The 21,624-nt window shown below is 33.6% G+C and overlaps 1 protein-coding gene across 6 annotated transcripts in view; it reads right to left on the minus strand.

Moving 5' to 3' along the window:
- Positions 1 to 21,624, minus strand: part of ESRRG (estrogen related receptor gamma) — a 654,372-nt gene that overhangs the window by 34,169 nt on the left and 598,579 nt on the right. The window lies entirely within an intron of this gene.

Here is a 21,624-nt window from a genome sequence, read left to right on the forward strand (position 1 = left end):
CTCCTTTCCCCCAATGCTTTAGCTATATTTGTGACTGTTAGTGAGAGAGAGAGACAGAGGGAAAGACAGACAGACAGACAGACAGAGACAGAGAGAGATGGACATAGAAGGAGGTAGAGATAGGGAATACTTTCATGTTAAAATTCTTTCTTCAATTTTTTTTAAAAAGGGAGATAGATCACTCTCAACAAAAGAAATAGAAATATATAACAACATGTATATGGAACTAATCTGAGCTACAAAGATAAATACTGAGACATAGATATGTTTTTGTCCAGATATAAATACAGTTAAAAAAAAAAAGTTCATCTCTCCCCAATTTACATCTATTATTTTGCATCTTTTATATTTGGTTAATTTCTACTATGAGAAATGATTCCCTAGACTCCAAAAAATGTATTTTCTTTCCTGTCCCAATCTTGCACTATTATTGATTCAAATTACTCTTTCTCTTCACATGTCTCAAACAGTTTCTTTTAGGATCTAGGCAGAACAACATACTTGACTATATTGCCTACAAAGTCAAATGGTTTGGTAAAAAACTTCTAATGAACTTTTTCAATTTTGTTTGTTTGTTTTTTTACTTCCCTCCCTCTACGAATCGTGTCCTTTGGACAGAGCTGCAAGACGTAGAAAAGTAGATGGATTTGCAGAGAGGAATTTGGCCCCAAATCCAATTGTGATACTAGTTGTTATGACCTTGGTTTACCAATCACTTAAATTATCTGAGCATTTATTTCCTTCTCTATACAATGAGATGTTTAGGATAGATGGATTCTAAGGTTCCTTCCTTCCAGGTCAAAAACTCTCAAATTATAATTCTCTTCTTTGCTCTTCTCTCTCCCAAACATACATTCTAAATAAGACCCAGAACCATTTGTTTTCTTGTGTAAGACAATCCTTTTTCTTCTAGGTTTCTTAAAAATGAACTCAAATTAGATATAATGATTTGTCATTTTTAAACATCATTATATCAAAATAATCATGGACCAAATGATTATGTTAAGTGAAGATAAGACTAGATGACCCAACAATGCAGGCTTCATGTTTTATACTAATTGACTTCAGATATAGGATAGATGTGTGGGAAAATAAAATATGGATGACTGTTAATAACAGAAAAGCAGAGAATTAATTTTTTTTATTCATATGGGGAAGTCCCTAGAGTGGTATATCCCTTTGGACCTTCTTTGCAAATGGTCCCTAGAATGCTGAGAAATTCTAAATAACATCCTTAGGTTCAAAGGATCAGTATAAGGCAACAGACAAAATTAAAAGTGAGGTCTTCTTGGTTTTAAATAACTCACTATTCATTAAATCTTGTTTAAGAGAGGGGAAAAAAAAGAAAAAGAACTTTTTAATAAAGAAATAGTTGCTCCTTCTTTTCCTCACAAAAGTTCTATATTACCTCTTTCATTATTGTCTTACTGTGCAGTATAAAATTATGCAATTCAATATTTTATATTCTTATGTTATAGTCTTGAAGACCAGGGTTGTTCTTATAATCCTTTGGATTCTTTAGAAGACCTTTGGATTTTGCAGAGCTCTAAACTAACACAGGCTAAATAAACATATTTTGCTTGGATTCAATCTGACTTGATTTCAAGGTTTGTTACCAGAGTAACCCTAACTCCCTGAGAAATAAGAATAGTAAGATAAAGTTAAAAAGTTTTTGTGTTCATTAGAATCTGGATACTAACAGCAAACTCTGCATCAATGTAAATTTCCAAACAGATCTCTGACATAATAGAGAACAAGAAAACAAAATAGGGAAAGAATGGACTGGGAATCCCATTTATAGGAAAAGTAACTACTGGTAAGCAGAGGAAACAAAACTAGCAATTGGGTTTTATAACTGCTGTGTATACTGGGACATCAGTTGCTACAATTCAATTCCTAGGTCCAAACTTATCTCTTATCCATATAGGTGCTCCAGAATTTCATTTGATAGCTGTGTTTCCAAAATATTTCATGAATGAAATAAAAAAAAATTTTTTTGCTATAGAATTTTCCTCTGACAATTAAACAGTAGAACTTAGCAGAGAGAAATAAAAACAGAATCATCCAATGAATTTCCTTCTTCCCTGAGCTTTATAAAGACTTTCTTTCTGTGTCCCTCCCATCTTCTGACAGTTCAGGAAAAGCAATGACTTTTCTTGGAGCCTAAACTTGGAATAGCATGTTGGCAATACATACTTAGTTGCTACCAGAATGCCAGGGCAGCACCTAATCTTGTTTTATTATCTTAATATTAATGTTTAATTGTTGCCTCTTGGTGACTTACTATTAAAATTTTGGCATGAAAACACAAGGCAGTTAAATTTCATTATTGTCATTCTTTTACAGCTCTGTTGCTTGACTAACAAGATACATTTAGATTTGTTGGGTATTCTCTTAGTCATGTTAATCAGAAAAAAATAATATTCCATTTTCCTTTGGTGATTATCTCCTAATTGTCTGGTGCTTCTAGGGCCAAGTTAAATTTTCATAAAACATTAGCTTTTGGTGCTTACAAAATGGCCAGAGGTAAAGATAAAATGGTGAATTTTTATATAAAAGATAAAGAGAAAATGAAAATACTTCCAAAAGAAAGGATTACCTCCTTTATATAAAAAGATTTCCATATCATAAAATGTTTCATGAATGAATAGCACAAACAATATTGTGAAACTATTTCATAATATAACAAAAGGTATAATCATTGTTTTCATTTTGTCCTAACAGTTAAATAAAGACAAATTATGCCTCATTTATCGACTGGTTAGCCTCAGGGAATGAGCTGTTTCATCCAAATGAATTTTTGGTCCTAGTGAAGCTTACTTATTTTTAAGTGAAATAGCATTTAAAAAAATGTTTTGATTAAAATATTTGATTAAAAAACTATATAGGATGCTTTCTTGTTTTCTAATTTAAAATATATTGAAAATAACTCTTTTTTTTCTTCCTGACTGAGAATCAGTATTATAAACATTCATAATTCCCCAAAGATTGTTAACCTTTAACAATTATTAGTAACAGATTGATTACAAAGTATTTTGCATATATGATTTCATCTTATCCTCCCAATACACTTTGGAATTACATGCTATGGGAGTAACAACAGGAACTCACCTAACCTCTCCTCCAAGAGCTCCAAATGTCTTTAAATAAATACTCTATAAATAAAACTTTAGAGCATCAGAACACCCAAAAAGACAGAGTAGAACATTTTCCAGCTGATGGCAACTTAGAAGGTCAGCAGAAAAGGTCTGTGGAACCAGGGTAGGAGTCCAAAATCCCAGTACAGTACAGTCCCCACACTGGTCCCAGCAGGTCAGCGGAAAGGGTCTGTCTGACAATAGGGTCCACTGCATGAGTCCCAGCAGGCAATCCCAGTGCAGCCCAGCCTAGTATCTGCAAAACAGGACTATGCTGCTTTAGCACACTAAAATTTACACCTACATTGAAGCAGGGACACTCCTAATAGCTCAAGGACAGAAAAGAATGCTTGTGGTCAGATTCCTAAAAGGATCTCTGAAAATAGCTGCACAAAACCCTAGAAGCTTGGGATAGCCCTCGACCCTGGAAACAGAGTCCTACTTTAACAAAGAGTTAAAAGCTGAGTAATAGGCTAGGAAAACAAGCAGACGACAACAACAAAATTCTGACCTTTGAAAGTCACTCTGCTGACAAGGAAGATCAAAACACACACTCAGAAGATGATAAAGTAAAAGCTCTTATATCCAAAGCTTCGAAGAAAAATAGGAATTGGGCTCAGGCCATAGAAGAACTGAAAAGGTATTTTGAATCAATAAGAGAAACGGGGAAAAATTAGGAAACAAATGAGAGAGGTACAAAAGGAAATACAAAAAGTTCAAAAGGGGAAGAATGCCCTAAAAGGAAAATTGGCCAATTGGGAAAGGAGATACAAAAGTTCACTAAGGAAAATATTTCCTTAAAAATTAAAATTGAACAAATGGAAGCCAATGACTATGATAAATCAAGATACAATAAAGCAAAACCAAAAAGAAGAGGAGGAGGAAGAGAAGAAGAAAAGAAGAAAGGGGAAAAAAAGTACCCACTGTTATCTACAGTTTACATTTAAGGAAACCAATGTCATGTGACTTGTCCATAGTCAATAGTTAATTTAAGTCTGAACTCAGTTCTTTCTGACTAAAAGTTCAAGATTTTATCCACTAAACTATACTTCATTCCTTATTAAAGTCATATAGATAACTGAGTGGGCAGTGGATAGAAACTGGATTTTAAGTCAAGAAGACCAGAGTTGCAATCCAAACTCAGATACTTACTAGCTAAGGGATCCTGGGCAAACCATTAACTTCTGTTTGTTGAAGTTTCCTTACCTGTACTATGTGGCTAATAATAGTACCTATTAATATATACCTATAACAACCAGGATTGTTATGAGAATCAACTAAGAAAATATTTGTAAAATGCTTAGTCCAGTTCCTAGAGTATAGCAGTAGATGTGTAAATACTTATGTCCAACAAGTCAAAGATTTAAAGGTATAAAGAACCTTAGGGGTCAAATAATAGAAATGATCTAATTTTTCAGAAGAAACTAAGTTCAAGTTGGTTAGGTGGTTGAGAGGCAAGATTAAACTCATGGACTTGGACTAAAATTCTAGGTTGTCTTCCATTACTACAAGGGGCACTGATGTCATCAAATTAGAATGACAGAAAAATGAATCATGTCTTCCCAAAAGTCAAGGGCCTCTGCTAGAAAGAATGAATATCAGGTTTTATACACAGCCAAGAGGCCATCTGTTTTTAATTGCTCAAGATTTCTTTTTTCTTTAGTGATTTTTACTCATGTACAAAATATTTGACGTTACCAAAAATGAGATGTTACTGGATTAGCATAAAATAAATTTTTGTTGTAGCAGTAGCGAGAAATATGTATACAATATATATTATCTGCTTATTTTTGACAGTATACAAAATGGATAGGACAATCAAAGTCCATCTTCTGGTCCAACTCTATACTAAGATAGGAAATGGAAGGCCAGAGAGGCAATTAAGTTATTGTCCAAGGTCACATACAGCAGTCTACTAAATGTTAGAAGTAAAATCTGAACGAGGCTTCCCCATAAAATACAACCTATACTTTTTCCATTGCATATAATGCCTTCAGGAGAACTTTTTCCCCTTCTAAAATGACTGAGAAATTATTTTAAAAATGAGACAACATTAATGCAACATGAAAAGAAAGGTATGCACATTATGTAAGTAGGTAAGTGATGTTTGAATAATGAGTGAAAATGAAATAACAAATTATATTTTATTAACTTCCTGTATAATTTAAATGAATGAATTTCAAGGTTATGACAAAATATATCCACCAATAATTGAAAATTTCCAAATTAATGCTGACATCTTTGGAGTCATTATCTGCTCTACCATACTCAAGCAAACTTTAAAAAAACACATACACAAAGAAACCATATGGAATTTTAAAATTACTTCTAAAAATATAGAGTGTATTTCCCTTGATAGGCTGGAACATTTATCACTTCTATATTTATACTTAAAAAACACATTATTGAATCAGTGGTTAAGAAGAACGGGAAAAAGCTTATATGCTCTGTTGAATAAATACATATTTATACATTTGTTAAAACACATATTGCTTACCCAATGGACTGTAATGGCTCCATCAGAGCCATTATATATAAATATGTAATTAGCCACATCATAAAAATTCCTATGAAATTTCCCAGCAAAGCTGTTACTTCAAATGTGTCACTGCCACTTCATAGAGTCTACCATCCCTGAGATAAAACTTGCTGTTTAGTTACAAGAGGTAGGAGGTACACAAGTATCGAGGGATTGCTCAATAAGTATCTATTGATCTCGCTGCTATTGATAGTACTTGTGAAACCTGGGTCTTTTCTCAGGAGTATGACTATCACATTTCTTTATTTCTTCATTTATTAGGTTTCTTAAATTGCACATTAAATTCAAAAGCCTTATGATGTAATTGATTTAGCATATCTAGTATCAAGGCAAATATTTTTTGGTTCCTAAATAAATGTTCATCAATAATATGAAGGATGGTGATAATAATTTGGTCAAAGTGGTTCCCTGGATCTGTATTTTAACATTCTTGATAAAGAGACTTGAAAAAATGAATTTTTTCTAAAGTGGTTCAAGGAAAACACACATACATACATTTAGGTTCAACTCAAGTACTATATCTTTGGGACTTTTCCTGATCAGAACTAGACTCCCTTTTATATACACACACACACACACACACACCCTTATTCAGGTTCAACTCAAGTACTACATCTTTGGGACTTTTCTTGATCAGAACTGGACTCCCTTTTTAACACCTCCCCATACCTATTCTGATTATCCTCAAAATTTCCTGGAATAATTTGTTTGGAATCTCTCCGATCATTCCCCGACTTGTTTTATGAATATTTATGTATAATTTTATATATTTCCAGCCTTTAGTAGGATGTCAACCTCTTCAAGGCAGAATTTTTGTTTTGCATTCTCACTACTTAGTAAATCACTAAGTGAACTCTTGAAAACAAAACAAAACTGAATGATGCTTATTTCTCTCAGAAAAAGATAGTATGATCCAGGTGACCTATAAGGTATTTGGAATATCGTGACTAAAAACCCATTCCAGTCACCAATGAGATGGTATGCCATTTCACTGTTATCCATTGCAGAATTTTCAAGGAAAGCTTCTCAGATCTATGCTTTGCACACTTGGATCACAACAAATGCACATACAAATGTTTCTAACCCTTGTTCAAAAAAGTTTCAAATCTTATTTTTTTTTTTTTTAAAAAAAAGGTTGTTTAAATATTGACTGAAACGTAGAGTCTCTGGCCTAAATTTAAAACCAGAATTCATTTCAATGGATGCTAATATTCCAAAGGAAGCTTCGCATGCAAGATTGCTGACATCACCCTACCTCTATGGTGCAAGTGTGTGCGATAGTACATTTCATACATTAAAGATGTAAATTATATTCTCCAAGCTGAATGCCAGGTGATTAATTCTCATAGCATAGTGATCAATTGGTGCAGATGCTCCACCTGTATTAATGTTTGTTTTTGTAAGCATTACTAGCAGGAGCACACCAATAACACAGGTGTCTGCCACAGAGCTGTGTAACATTCCTGATAGCCTGCAAACATTGAGAGCAGTAGTTAGGTTGTATGTAGTACTGCCAATTTTTTCAATTAGACCCATTATTGATTTGATGAAAAAGCAAATTAAACATACCATGGTGGTATGTAAATCGGTTAAGCAGAGCATAAGGTGGTGGTACTGAGCTTCAAAGAACACGCTATATGGTTTTCATCAGCTGTACCTCACAGGGGTCTCTGGCAATTGCTGATGCATATGGGGTTCCTTGGATTAGATATACGGGCTAGTATAGCAATCACATGGAGAGACCAGGTCTGCATTTTTAAGGCCTATGTCAGGAAGGATTGTAATAGTATACGGTTTTGGAGAGAGGAAAATGTGCTGGAAACCTAGATTAGAGGGTATAGGGAGATGGAGAGTAGTATTTGAAATGTGGCCAATCAGCAGGAGAAGTTGTTTTAATAAGGTGATTATGTATTTCAATCTGCCAATGTATTTGGAATGTGAACTGCATACAATAGATATCTGTGGGATTTAATAATCTAATTCACACTGACCACAGAAAACATCACCACTATTTCATGTACAAGGCATTTTTTCAGTAACAATGAGGAAGAAGTCACCCATCAGTTCCATGGTCACTGGGACAAAGGTATCTTATACACTAGAAAGTATGTCCAGAGGTCTGCTAACTGAGAATGAAGGCTAATTAATAAGGGCAGGCTCATTCTGCAATGTGCAATTTCTTTTAGGATATAGCACAGTATTAAGCACAAAGTAAGCACTTAATTTTTTTGTTCTACTCCTATAAGGTTTGGCATAGGATTTTCCTTTTTAAAACCTGCCTTCATTATTAGGAATCTCATTACACTTATTTTTTTTCAATGTAAATAAAGGAAATTAATGGGTCAAAAACAATTAAGCCCCAAGTAAAAGCCCTCAATCTAGTAATTTGGTTTCTAATAAGAAAGAACGAGAAGTATCTGTCAAGCTATGACCCTTTTACAGATAAGAAAGCTGAGGGTCTAAGAAGAGCAAGGATTTATACAAGGTCATATAGGTTTTAAGTAGCAGAGCCAACATTTGAACCCAGCTTTTCTGACTACAGAAGCAATTCTTATACAATACAAAAGGATGAGCAAATGAATGTTTTTGCTGGATTCTTTGGTAATGGAAACATGTCTCAGAAAAGAGGTATTATTAAGAAAGCTAGGTGTGTGGGAACATGTTTGTAGATAAGGAAAGTAAAGGAGCAGTGAGGTGTTCCAGGGAACAAAGTGCAGTTTATGGAGTCAGGAATCAGACATTTATGACCTGTGTGACCCTGGGCAAGTCACTTAACTCTAATTTGGTTCAGTTTTCTCATATGTCAAATGAATTATGGAAGGAAAGGCAAATCACCAATGAAACCCCAAATGAAATTAATTGAACAACAGAACAACAACGAAGGAAAGTACAAGAAAAATTACTACCTAGTCAAAAATAGTGAATAGAAATGAATGTAAAGAAAGAGAGCTATATTAGTTCTAGGAATAAATTTTGAGGAATTAAAAAAAAATTTAAAAGTTTAAGGAATAACTAGAAAGGCAAAATGTAAAACTTGAGAGAAAAAATAAGATTGAAGAAAATGTATCTTTATATTTCAGTTTTAATCCTATAATCCTTCCTAACATTTATAATGAAATGTAATGTAACAACTTTCAAATACAAAGTTAAATAATTATTAACAAATTCCTTCAAACCTCAAATAAAAAAATTTGAAATGCATCATTTTGTATTCTCATGGAATGTATTTTTTCAGGCCTAACCAAACATTGAAAAAATCTTGTTAGATTACCAAGAAAAAGATCACTTTGCCAGCTAATTCCCCTTATCCCCCCAAAAGCAAGCTATGAAATGGAGGGAAGCAAAAATGCTTAAAAACTAAAAATGACTCAATGGACTATTCTCCCCCCACTTTCCTGAAAGGTGAAAACTATTCTGGAGAAAAGGGAAAGGCATGGGAATAGGACAACCCCAAATTTCTGTTTTATCTGTAGAAGCCAGGAGATGGCATAGTCTATGGGCTCTAAAAATAGATGGTGAGGGTTTGCTTGGACATGCGCTTCTTGTCATAATAACAGAGAGGAAGATCCCCTTACCTCAAAGTTTGGTTGTTAGCATGGAGATGTTAGAAGTTTAAAAAAAAAAAAAAAAAAAAGCAATGTCCATTTGAAGCTTGTCTGTGAACTTTGCATGAACCGCTAGGAATAATGTAGTGTGATGACAAGCCAGTTATACCTTCCACTAAATTTGCTGTCTAGAATGAACTGAAATAGTGTTTGGTTTGTGTAATTACGTCCATCTATCTTTATATTCCAGCGGCATATCGCAAATTGAAAATACTAAAAATTGACTGTTGGTTCTGATATTTAATGATTGCCAAAGACAAGACGATGATTTATTGGTTACTTACCGATGTGACACATTTGCATCTTATTAGACGGAGATTACTATTCCTTAAAATGCGGACGAGGCCTGATCATGTCTGATGGATTGATTTGATTTGCAAATGTAATCAAACTAATAAGAGGGAAAAAATGAGCAATAATGCCTTGTTTTTCAACTGGCAATCACTCCCCTGCCAACAAGGCTGATATCCCTGACTAAGCAGCCTTTTACACAGTCTTCCTGTCGCCTCAAATAAACAAAGGGATGCTAAAAGCTTGATAAGAGGATAACAAGCAAAGTATGAATGCAACATGAAACCTACACCACCTCTGAATGTATTGTTGCAGCAGTAAACTGGGAAAAGTTAACCAGGGATAGATGTCGTATGAACTTTAGAACACCAAAAAACAAGTATAACTAGTATCAGGAAGTCCCCAGGAGACAACACAACAGTAACAGAAGAACAACTTGTTTTTAAAAGAGAAATCTTGACATTTCCTTTGAACAAAATTATTTTTAGATGTAAAAAATTGGCTTCCAGTTCACAGACATGCTGTTTATATATATATATATATATATATATATATATATATATATATATATATATATATATATATATAAAACTAACTACCTGAAATTTAATTTAATAAAAACAAAACTGAACTGATAAAGAGACAGGCAAGTAAAGAAATAATAAGCTACAGGGACAGATAGGCATTGGATGGAACACAACTGGTATTAAAAGTATTAAAAAAAACTGTTCATAAATTTGGTTTGGTTATAATATATTTGGTCTTAGAACACTCCTAGTATAATTATTTGCTATTAGAAGGGGAAAGGGGGAAGATCACAAATTGGAATGAATTTTTTAAAAAAACTAGTAGAATTCACAAAAATTTAGCTATTATGCTAAACAATTTTAGATTCAAACAAGTTCTAATAGTATCACAGATAGTTTCTTAAGGACAAAAACTTGGAATAACCTATAATCCACTAGCCTTAATTTTGATTTGTTTAAAAAAAAAAAAAGACAGTATCATGTGTCTGGAAAAGCCAAGCTGGATTCAGAGCTAATTACCATATTCAACTATCTAAAACATTTTCATAATTTGGGCTCTGCAGGCCAAAAAAATATTTGTTCATTCATATAAAAACATTTTCATGTGTGGCCAAATTTTGATTAAGTGATAACTATTCAACTTTGACTACATACAATTACATTAGAGTTTTAAATTTTAGTAAAGGTTTACTCCAGATGTTATAACATTACAATCTACCCTTGATAATTGTGCACAAACATGGATAGAATGAAGAAATTCAATTGAATAAACATTTATTAGGCAATGCGACATAGTGGAAAGAGAGTCTAATTTGGAGACAGAGGATTTGGGAAGGAGTCCCTCTGATACCACCTACTATTCATGTGAATTTGGGCAAGTCATTTAGTTTCTTCAGATTATGCTTTCCTAATCAGAAATGAAAGGAGTAGGATTAGATTATGTCTAATAATCCTCCAATTATTAGGTCCCTTCAATCCCTAAATCTAGGATCCAATGAGAGAATATGGCTACCATCCTAGGCACTGCAAATATAAAGAGGAAAAAATAATGAAATCTCTGTATTCAGGAAACATATAATTTAAAAGAGGAAAGACATACATTTATGAAAAAAGTTGGAAAAGGATGAGGAAAAACAACTTTGGCATGAGAGATTAAGAAATAGATCATTTCTAGTTTAAGAGACATCACAAAAGATGGCTGATAGGCTTTGAAGAAGGTAAAGGAGGAGACTGGATACAGAGATGAAGACGATTCCCTAGGTTAAAGTATGAATGCAGAAGGCAAGGGAAAATGAGAAGTCAATTTGCCTGGTGATCATGGACATTTCAGTGAAGTGCCAAAAATATAGTTGGAAAAGAAAGCTGGAACTATTATATGAAGGACTGTGTCAGTCTGGATAAAGAGATTTTGTTTGACAGACAATAAAGAAAGACTTGTGCTTTAAAATTTTATTTTAATTCAGATCTGCATTGTACTATGAATAAGGCATTGATGGAGAGAGGAGAGGAGGATGGAGACTGAGAAGCTAGTTAGGCAATCAACGTGGACCACAGGAGAAGTATTAAAAGCCTGAAGCAGAGTAGGGGTAATTAAGAGCATAAACAAGGAAATCGATATAAGTACTACTACAGGATTGACAGCTGATTCTATAAGGGGACTAAGGGAGAAGATCAAGGCCTTTGTACTTTGAAAAAAGATACTGTCATTAATCAAAATAGGTTAGTTAAAAGGAGAAGATGACAAATATTACACATACACACAATTTGTGTGTATGTGTAATGTGTATGTAAACTAAGAGAAATGATTCACTTTTCACAAGTGCTTATTGTGGAAGAATGAAGTTATAAAATATTAACTCACATCTAACTTCTACTCTTTGTTCATGTAAAACAGAACAATGCTAATCCTTCTACAAGATGAACTTTCAAAGACTTGTAGGTAACCAACTCCTATCAATCTTCATATCTTTAATCCATCCTTCTTGCTCCCTGGACAGTCTCTGGCTAATCAGTATCCTTTCTAAAATTTGGTACTTCAAAAAAGAGCATTATAAGATTAATATAGTAGTCACATCATTAGAAAGTACAGTTGTATTTCCCCCTTCCTATATAGCTCTTCAGAAGTAGATTCTGCTTTCATGACTATCCTATGAAATCACTAGTTATCATATTGCTAGATCACATTATTGAAATCACTCTGAATTTATCACAATTAGTATATCTTTATCTGAAAAAAAAAAAAAACAACCAAACAAAAAACACTGTCTAGATGCCCTTCTTCCATTGTCCTTTCTCCCCCTGTTTGTGAAGTAAAGTTTTCAATTCCAGATTTAAGACTTTACATTTGTATCTTTTACTATGGAATCTTATTAGATGTAGCTTTTCAAGGATTGGAAGTAATCAAGGGATTTTGAAACTGTTCCAAGGGAACACAAGCTCTCTCCCAGGTCCTGAAAAGCCAGAAAAGCTTTGAATATACAGCTAAGCTTCAACAGGTACCTCACAGGTTTTTCCCATCCTTGCGTCCCAATTCCTAAAAGATGCTCCATGAGCATCCAGAGTAATCTTCCCACAACACAATTCTGATCACTCAAGTGTTCAGCTTCCTGAACAAACACTTTCAATACTTATCCGTAAGCTACTGAATAAATGAACAAAAGATACAACACTTTCTTCTCATGAACTTAAAAAATAGCAATGGACAATTAACGATACAGAAATAAAATAACTGAACTAGAGTGTGATACAAGCCAATCAGACTAATAACAAAAGCCTGATTTTATTTACAAACTGCTGACAGCATTTATTTAAAAGGAGTCAGTTTTGCCATTAGCACCCAGATGCTCCTTTTCCCTCTCTTTCTTTTCAGCTGGTCACCATGTGCCCTGCCTCAAACGTGCTGACTGGATAAGGGAGCCCTGCACTTCAGGTAATTAATCCTTTCCTAATGTAGGTTAAACAGGTGTGAAGCCTACTTCATTCAGAGAGAAAGTAGCAGCTCTTTGGAGACACCCATGGAATTACAGTATTTAATTGGACTCAGATGACTTCCAGAAACAAGCCCAGGCTGTGCTGCTGACCTAATCATATAGGAATACAACATTTTTGCTCTAAATCTAAATGGATTTTATTATATCAGCAATCCATAGTTGTAAAATTTGACTGCTTAACCAACACACCTTGACATCCACTTTTATAAAAGATATGTTAGCTGGTTAATGGGACTCCGAATTTCAGGATTAGAATGGTTAAAAAGGATTCATTTACATATTTATTCAATAAATATGACAACTTCCCATACTTAGATATATCTGAGAAGTCAGAGATGAGTACTCCAATGGTACAAATATAGAAATCATCCATACTTCCTCATCTTGTGTTGCCCTTGTCTACATTGTTCAACCGGAGATCCATACCACTTGCTCTGGGATTCCCTGTAGAAGTCATACTAATAGAACATGTAGACTGTCCACTTGTTATCTCTCACTTCTACTACATGAATGCCACTTTCAAAACTCATACGTCTTGTTAATTTTCTTTATATGACTTCTCACATGCAAGTCAGTGGTTGAATGTCAACAGAGGGAAAAACGAATAAGGTAGTGAATATGGAATCAGGAAGATGAGTTTAAACCCAATCTTAGATACAAAAGTATCAATTGTGTTACCTTGAAAAATAATTTGTTTGACCTAGTTCCTCAATTGTAAAATGAGAAGAATAGCAACTACCTAACATGGTTGCAATGAGAATCAAAGAGAAAAATATTTGGAAAGCACTTAGAGCACAGTGCCTGGCACATAGGAAGTATTTAATAAGGTTAAAAAAAAATCACACCTGGCTTCAATAAGCAAGGAACACACAATAATGAAGGTGAATCTTGAAGACTCTTGAAGGAAGGAGATAGATGAGGAATAGTAGAACAGGTAGAGGGAATAGTATGTAAAAATGTAGACAGGCAGATGTTTGTGTATCAAATGAACAGTATGGATGAAATACACAGAGTGTGTAGAAAACAGTACAATTAAAAAGGAAACTTTGAAAGTCAAAGTTTGATCACAGAGAAGCCTAACAGACATTGTAAAGAGTTTGGATTTTATTCATCAATCAATGGTTTAAAATACCAACATTATGATTTCAATACTTTTCAAGTTAATTTCAATATACTTTACAATTTAAGCTTCCTTCTTTCTTTCTTAAGAAGCCATGGAATACAAGTCAAGTATGAAATTAATATAATAAATTCTGAACTCTTTCAGAGTTTAGATGCTTATAGAGTCTAACTTGAAAGAATTCTTACAGAGAAATATCATGGTTGTTGACTGTCTCTTAGTAAAATCCATAGTCTTGTTTTACCTTGTAAAAGAGTCTTCTCAAGTTAGCCTGGCAACCAGTGGAGCTTCTAGATCTATATACTACACAGCATAAACTGTTTAGGAAATGTAGTTGTTAAAGATGATTTCAGCAAGTTAAATGGTTATTTTATAGTATTTCCCTAATTAAGAGTCATTTAAGATGGCTGGAAATTGCCCTGAATTAGAGGAGAACAGCATGATTTTAAAGAAAATATATGCCAATAAATTCCTGGAATGCTTGGGAATATCTGGTACAGTAGTGTAAGTGCTATCTGATTTGCAAAATACCACTACTTCTATAGTCTTGGGTCAATTTTGAGGTCAGTTAGAATTGAAGCTTTCATATTAGATTTGTTGAAAATGAAGAAAAAAGGAAGAGGATAATTTTTAAAAAGTTAAAAGGAGAGAGATGGTGAGAATATATTTGGACTCATTCAGGTAATGAGATGATTTCTTACTAAATTCGCGCTAAGAAAATTGTAAGCAATCATATAGTTACCTGCATAATGCTATGCAGAATGACAACCTGTAGTTGACATCACAAAAGTTATCACCCTGAAAGTTCTCTTACAAATTAAAGAGTAAATTAAGACCATTTGATACATTTTTATTGTTGGATTTTACAAAATTATAATGGATGCCACTTGGAAATTTAAAATAGCTGGATCAAAATATAGTTATTTTTCAATTATGGTGTGTACTAGCCAAGAAGTCTTTATCATATGTAAAGTACAGCAGTAGTGACAGGGCCTGTGATTTCATAGACATAGAACTTCCTGGTATGGAAAATCTCTCTACCAAGGTACAGTTGTATCTTGGAGGTTAAGTAATATTGCAAAAGTCATAGATTCAATATATGTGAGAGGTGGACCTTGAAACCAGTTCTTCCTAACTCTGAGGCTGTCTCTCTACCCCTTACACAATACTGGCTTTATTGCCACATAGAAAATAATCTCAAAATAAGAAACAATTATCTTCAGCATCCTTGGATCAAGGATCTGTCCTATGGCACACTTTCAAAGTAATATTCAAATAGAGAGGAATTTCTCTTTTCGTTCTTCCTCCCTTTTCACAATGTTTCAGCATATAAAACATTAAAAGCCAAAAAGGTGTCAATGTCAGGAAATATTCCTATATTCAGCCTATATTTTGCTATGATTTAACCTTTTACTCCATCTGACTTGTAGCATATCATGACTTGAATATTAGCTTCCTTCTCTTTGCCCAATTCTTCAATCACACTACTCATTTATTTCTTGCATATGAAAATCATGATTTTATACCTCAGTTCCAAGTAGTGACTTATATTTTAGATTTTTAACCTGATAAGGAGGGAGGCAGAATTAGTCACTCCTCAGATATAAACAAACAAAAATCTGAAAAACTTATTTAAAAAAAATTCTGGGGTTTGAGATATGAAATAATTAAGTCAGTAAGTCATTAAAATATAATAGGTCAAGTATTAACCGCTTCTTAAAAAAAAATACAAAAAAATGCAAATGTTCTTGACTTGAAGATACTATATTGTACAGGTTGTTTTTTAAAGTAATCAGAATTGTTTTATAAGGAAGGGTGCCTGATATTTGACACCTTAACATAGATTTCCAAAAACAATACCAAATTTAGTAACAGAAGTTCTGTGTTCAGAAAACTTACTTCCCACCCCATTACCAAAATAAATCACAAGAGTATTTTCTGAAGAAAACATCTCTCCCTTGTTTAAACTGTGTATTTTCAAATTATCCTATATTATATAGAAAAATATTTCTCTGATGCTTGAAGTCTCCAGCTGCCACACAATTTATATCTCTTTCCTGTCCTCTTTGTTTTTCAGCCATTTTCCCTGAATGTCAAAGTCAATTTAGTGCATTTCACTTTGCTGAATAAATCAGAGGCGAAATCCTTGCTAAAAGTGAAAATTTGATTTGCTAAAAGGAGCTTAGGGCAACTATTAATCAATATATCCAGAGTGTCAACGCCAAGGCCATGATAGACATGCATTCATTTGGAGATTGGTTGAGGCAGATAAAGGGGGACGCAGGGGAGAAAGTGCAACCAGACCACGGGAGGGAGAGATTAGGGTTGAAGAGAGGGTCAATAAGGAGTAAAGAGGGAAAGGAAATGCACTATAATCTGTGAAAGTTGGCCTTAAATATCATAAAAAAGGAAGTTATCTCAATTCTAAATTTGGCAAAAACATTTTGATTTGAGAGTTAAATATGCATAGATTAAATAAATTGGGTTGGCTTTCAAAAAGCATTTTTCTGAGGACATAATGATGATTTAACTTAATCTAACAGTCCTGAGAGGTAGTTAAACACAAAAGAAAATCATTACATTTTGTAGATAGTATGATCAAGGCAGAAGAAAGGGGGTTTTAATCCGTATGGGTACTATTGCTTTAAACATGGGTTAGGATGCTGGGAGAAAAGTAGGATACAAAGGTGAGAGAGAGGAGGGATAGGATGGGAAAGAACTGCATAGTGCTATACAATTAACTTTATCACCAGATGATAGAGCTCATTCAGACATCTTAAAGACCACTGTCCAATAACTTGATTCAAGTTTTAAAAACATTTCTATGTGCAAGGAACTTTAAGCATTAGAGATCCAATAAAGAGGTACAGCCCCTGACTTCAAGGAGTTTTTATTCTAGCACCTTAACTGAAAATGACTTAACAAATACAATTAATTGAACTGATAATTAAATTTACTTAAAGAGGGCATAGAATACTAAATGACTAATCTGTTCTCCAGTTCTAAACTAAAGGTGCTAAAAGAGACTTGAAATCAGCACATGTTTTACAGAAAGAAAACTGTATTCTCCAGAAGATGGAGAATCTAGTTACTTTAATTCCTAAGTAAACATAAATCAATTGTTATATATTATTTCATATATCACATGGCAGAGAAAATATAAATATGACTACAGAAAAACTTCTTTGCTAAGTACATGTGTTTAATCAAATGCTTTTTTGAACACCTACTGAGTGCTAGGTTTTATACTGTTTATCTAGCTTGATTCTAATCCACACAGTTCCATGTTCACCATTCAATATATGCACAGTCTATTCCTATCACACACATACATGGGCAAATACCCTTTGCATTTGATGTATACTGCTGAAAACATTCCAAGTGATTATTTCCACCACATTCTTTATGCTTTTTCTCCATGTCATTATCACACAGAGTGGTGCTACCAGAAGTTCATGATGAGGAAAGGGCATTTTAAAAAATGACAACTCTGCAGCAAATCATGTTCTTGTTCAGTTTTAGAATGTTAAACTGCACCCAGGAGAGCTGCTTTAGAAAGGAAACCTTAAATATTGTGCTCTACAAAGAGTGTGCTGAAGCAATAATGTTTCATAAAACATTAACATTAGCACTAAAATATTCAAAACATTCCTGGATTTGCTCCATCAGAACTTACACCCTAGTGTAGCACAAGTTTTTATCCATAGTTTTTAAATAGCTTTGTCATTTCTGGTAAAATCTGAACACTTGTGATGGGAAGCTAACCAGCCACTTTTGGAAAGAATCATGTAATTTACTGTTTTTGTCTATACTTTTTTCCATGCAAAGTGGATATGAATATAACCAATATTTTTTCAAATGTGCTCATTTCTAAAGGAATAGTTAATCCAATGATGCACTTAAAAACAAACTTGGATATTTCTGGACTCCAGTAAAGAGAAGCAAATATTGTAAAATAATCTCCTCCCTCCCCTCAAGCATCAGAGATACAGTTACAGTGTAGGAATGGTGAGCAAGTATTCTCAAATAGTAATCAGACTTCAGCAGAATTTTACCTCTTAATGGACAACAGACTGTTTAATTTGTCATATTCAAAAGAGACACATGACCCTGCAGCTCTTGCAAAAATGGAAATGAAAAAATTTCCCATGTGAACTGTTTATTCCTCTAATACCTAATATTCTTTTCAAGAAAGGTATGGAGGAGGATCCATAAATATATTTAAGCCACTTATATAGGTCAGCTAATATGGGTGATGTCTTTCCAAACAGCATATGAAGCAGCATCAGCATCTGACTAAGCACCTTCAGCATTCTGCTAACGAAGTTACAGTACATAAGAATATTTTAATCTGGCACAAAGAACAATAATAGATCTGACTGCTGGGCCGATAATCTTCTTATCACACCCTGTGAAACCTAGCTCTAATATTTGACTGAGCCTCCATTACTAGGCAGCCCATTCTCAAAAGGCCAACAATGGAAAGAGAATGAAGTGCAATGTGCAAGTACCCCCATATCTACATAAAAGAGATTAGAGGCGACAGCATTCCATTTTACAGCTCAATCATATTGTGTTAGCATGCGCTTATCCGAGCGCGGACGAAATTGAAAGAGAAATAAAAAAAAGAGTCAGGCAGATAGGAACCAGAAAAGCGAGGCATGAGCAATTTCCAAGGATATAAAAGGATGCTAATGGCGGGGCCCTGTCATTCTTAAGAAGGGCTATTAGGGCACCATCATCTGTTCTTGTGCCCTTACGCTCCCCTAACTAAAGTCAAGCATTTCCTAATGCCATTTTGATCTTTTTCTTCTTGAGATAAGGCATGGTTATGTTTCATAACAACACACTTTCCATTTATTTGATTTATTAACACAAGTCAACTAATTCTATCGACTGATAAAAGTCATTCCTTCCAATACAGTCTTTTATTCAATTCTTTACTTTTTTATTTGGCAAAATCAAAATGTGGAATTTATTCCTAAGAGTTGAGAAGAGCCCTAGAATTTACCATAAAGCTGAGCTTAATTTTCTATTGAGTCACTGTTTATGAATCTAAGATAGTAGGAGTATAAGAAAAAAAGATGGAGTTTGCAGTTTTCTGAAGACTTACAGCAAAGATGTTGTACTTTATACTGAAAAAGCTCATGTGGATATTAAATAATTAAAAGTTAAGTTTTGAGCTAGTGTATTAAGTTGCAAATAGACTTAAATTATCAATCTAATCCTGTTTTATTGAGATGTGTATAAATGTATGTGTGCATGCATATAAAGATACAGATATACACACACACATGTATATGTACACACATATAAAAACTTTCAATTTTATATCCCTATATTACTTTATATTTTCTTGAACATTTGGTAATGTGCTGTTGGTCTTGAACAGTGCCTTGAACTGTCGGGTGACACATGATTATTTCTCAATTCAAGAAAGTTATCTTTTTTTCTCCTAAAAAATAGTCCATGCCATTTTAGCAAGAACTGTGGTATAACAGAAGAATTGTGGAATAAAGAATCAAGAAAGCCAGGTTACAGGCTTTTATTATTATTATTATTTTTTTAAATTCTCACATTCATGTGAGGTTGGCAAATCATTTAGTCTCTCAGGTTCTAAGTGCCTCCAACTTTCAAAATCAGGAAATATGTTATTGTGTGTCTATACTATCATTCATTTCTAATAATATGTGTTTATTTTTCAATTAAAAGGTTAATTCTTGTTTTGTTACCCTGAAATTTTATCACTCCTTTGATAACTCAGTATATATTGAAAATATACCAAAGTCTCAACTGGAGGTCATAAATCTTGAAATCTATCAATAAACTCTCACAATTCTCCAAAAGCACTAGTTTCTGGCTCAAAATCAGCAACATTTACTCATGGTGAAAGTAATTTCTATTCCCAACACCTATTACTATTTGTCAACAAGGCTTTTAGAACAGATGTATGAAAACCACAAGATACTGGAGTGAGGATCAAACAGATTTATATGTAATGAGGAAAAGTTTTAACCAAAAAAATGTATACAACACATATAATGCAAATTCATAGTTTTCTAAGTTGGTAAATGTTGTGTAAGGACCCATTTCTATTTCAATTTGACACCACAAATGAAGTAGAATATAATGCTTCCACACAAATTTTCATCATCAGAAAATTTTAAAAAATTATTATTTTTATTTTTTACTTAATTAAGAAGAAACAAACATTTCAGGATGGCTTCCTATTCTGTTTATAGAACAACAAATGATTGATTTACTTGTAGTTCTTCCATTAAATTGACTGACTTTTCAATATTTACTGACTAGGGACTGCCCTTCACAGCTTTTTGTTTCTCCCACATTTAGAACAGTGTGTGGCACATGGTAGACTCTTAATAAAGGCTTATTGACTATTAAACAGTTGGATTCTTTTGACATTATATAACTAGAACCCATAGACAAATGGTAATCTTAGCTTCTTCTGATTTCAATGTAGCTTATGAAGACTGTTGGTGCAAACTTCACCCCATTACCTTTACTCCCCAAATCTCTTCAATGTCTGTCAATTTCAAATTATTTTCCATATAGACTTTCTATAATTAGTTATAGCTTAACATTTAATAGGTTTCTCTTTTGGCACTGGGGGGCAGGGGCTCTAAAAACCCACCAAATTTCTCTTTCTTTCTTCTCTTAAAGCCACAGACATGACGTTTCAAAACAAATGCCTGAGCAGTCTTGTGGCTGAAATTTCATCCTGACTCTGCATTTAATAATCCATAAGTTGGTATCATCCAAAGAACAAACTCTCAAGCTCACCTATTTAACTACTTTTGACTTAATTTGGGGTGCTTTATTAACAAACAGTGTAAGACAAAGTAGCTGGTATAATACAGAGTGATGTTTAAATTAGTCTACAATTTGCTTGGGCTCATCTAGAACTGCACTGAACAAAGCCATTCAGAAATGTCAGCTGTGTTCCTAACCACTGTAACAAATTGTTGCCTGAATGCTGCACACCTAATGACTTCAAATTAGCTTCACTGCGATATTGCCTGACAGTTCGTTACGACTGTTAGCAACATAGCTGGCGTATCATGACCAATAAATTGGTTTCAGTGTGGGCTGGGAAAGGGACTTCCATCAATTTGATTAAAGAAATTACTGTAGCATTCAAAGCATAAAGACAAACTAGTTTAAGGAGACAGAAATAAGTTAACTGTACCAGAAAAACATGGCTCATGATTCAAAAGCTTTTTATAAACCATTTGTGGTACAAAGTTCATGGGGAAAAAGATCATTTGGGTCCAATGTTGACTATCCCTGAAATTGTAGTTTATTTGATTTTCTACTTAGGTAACAAAATGCTTTTCATGTGACAAAAACTGGGAAATTAAAATTTCTCAAATAAAGTCAGTAAAAAATTTTTAATA

This window comes from Sarcophilus harrisii, chromosome 4, assembly GCF_902635505.1.
Source record: "Sarcophilus harrisii chromosome 4, mSarHar1.11, whole genome shotgun sequence".
NCBI lineage: Eukaryota > Metazoa > Chordata > Mammalia > Dasyuromorphia > Dasyuridae > Sarcophilus > Sarcophilus harrisii.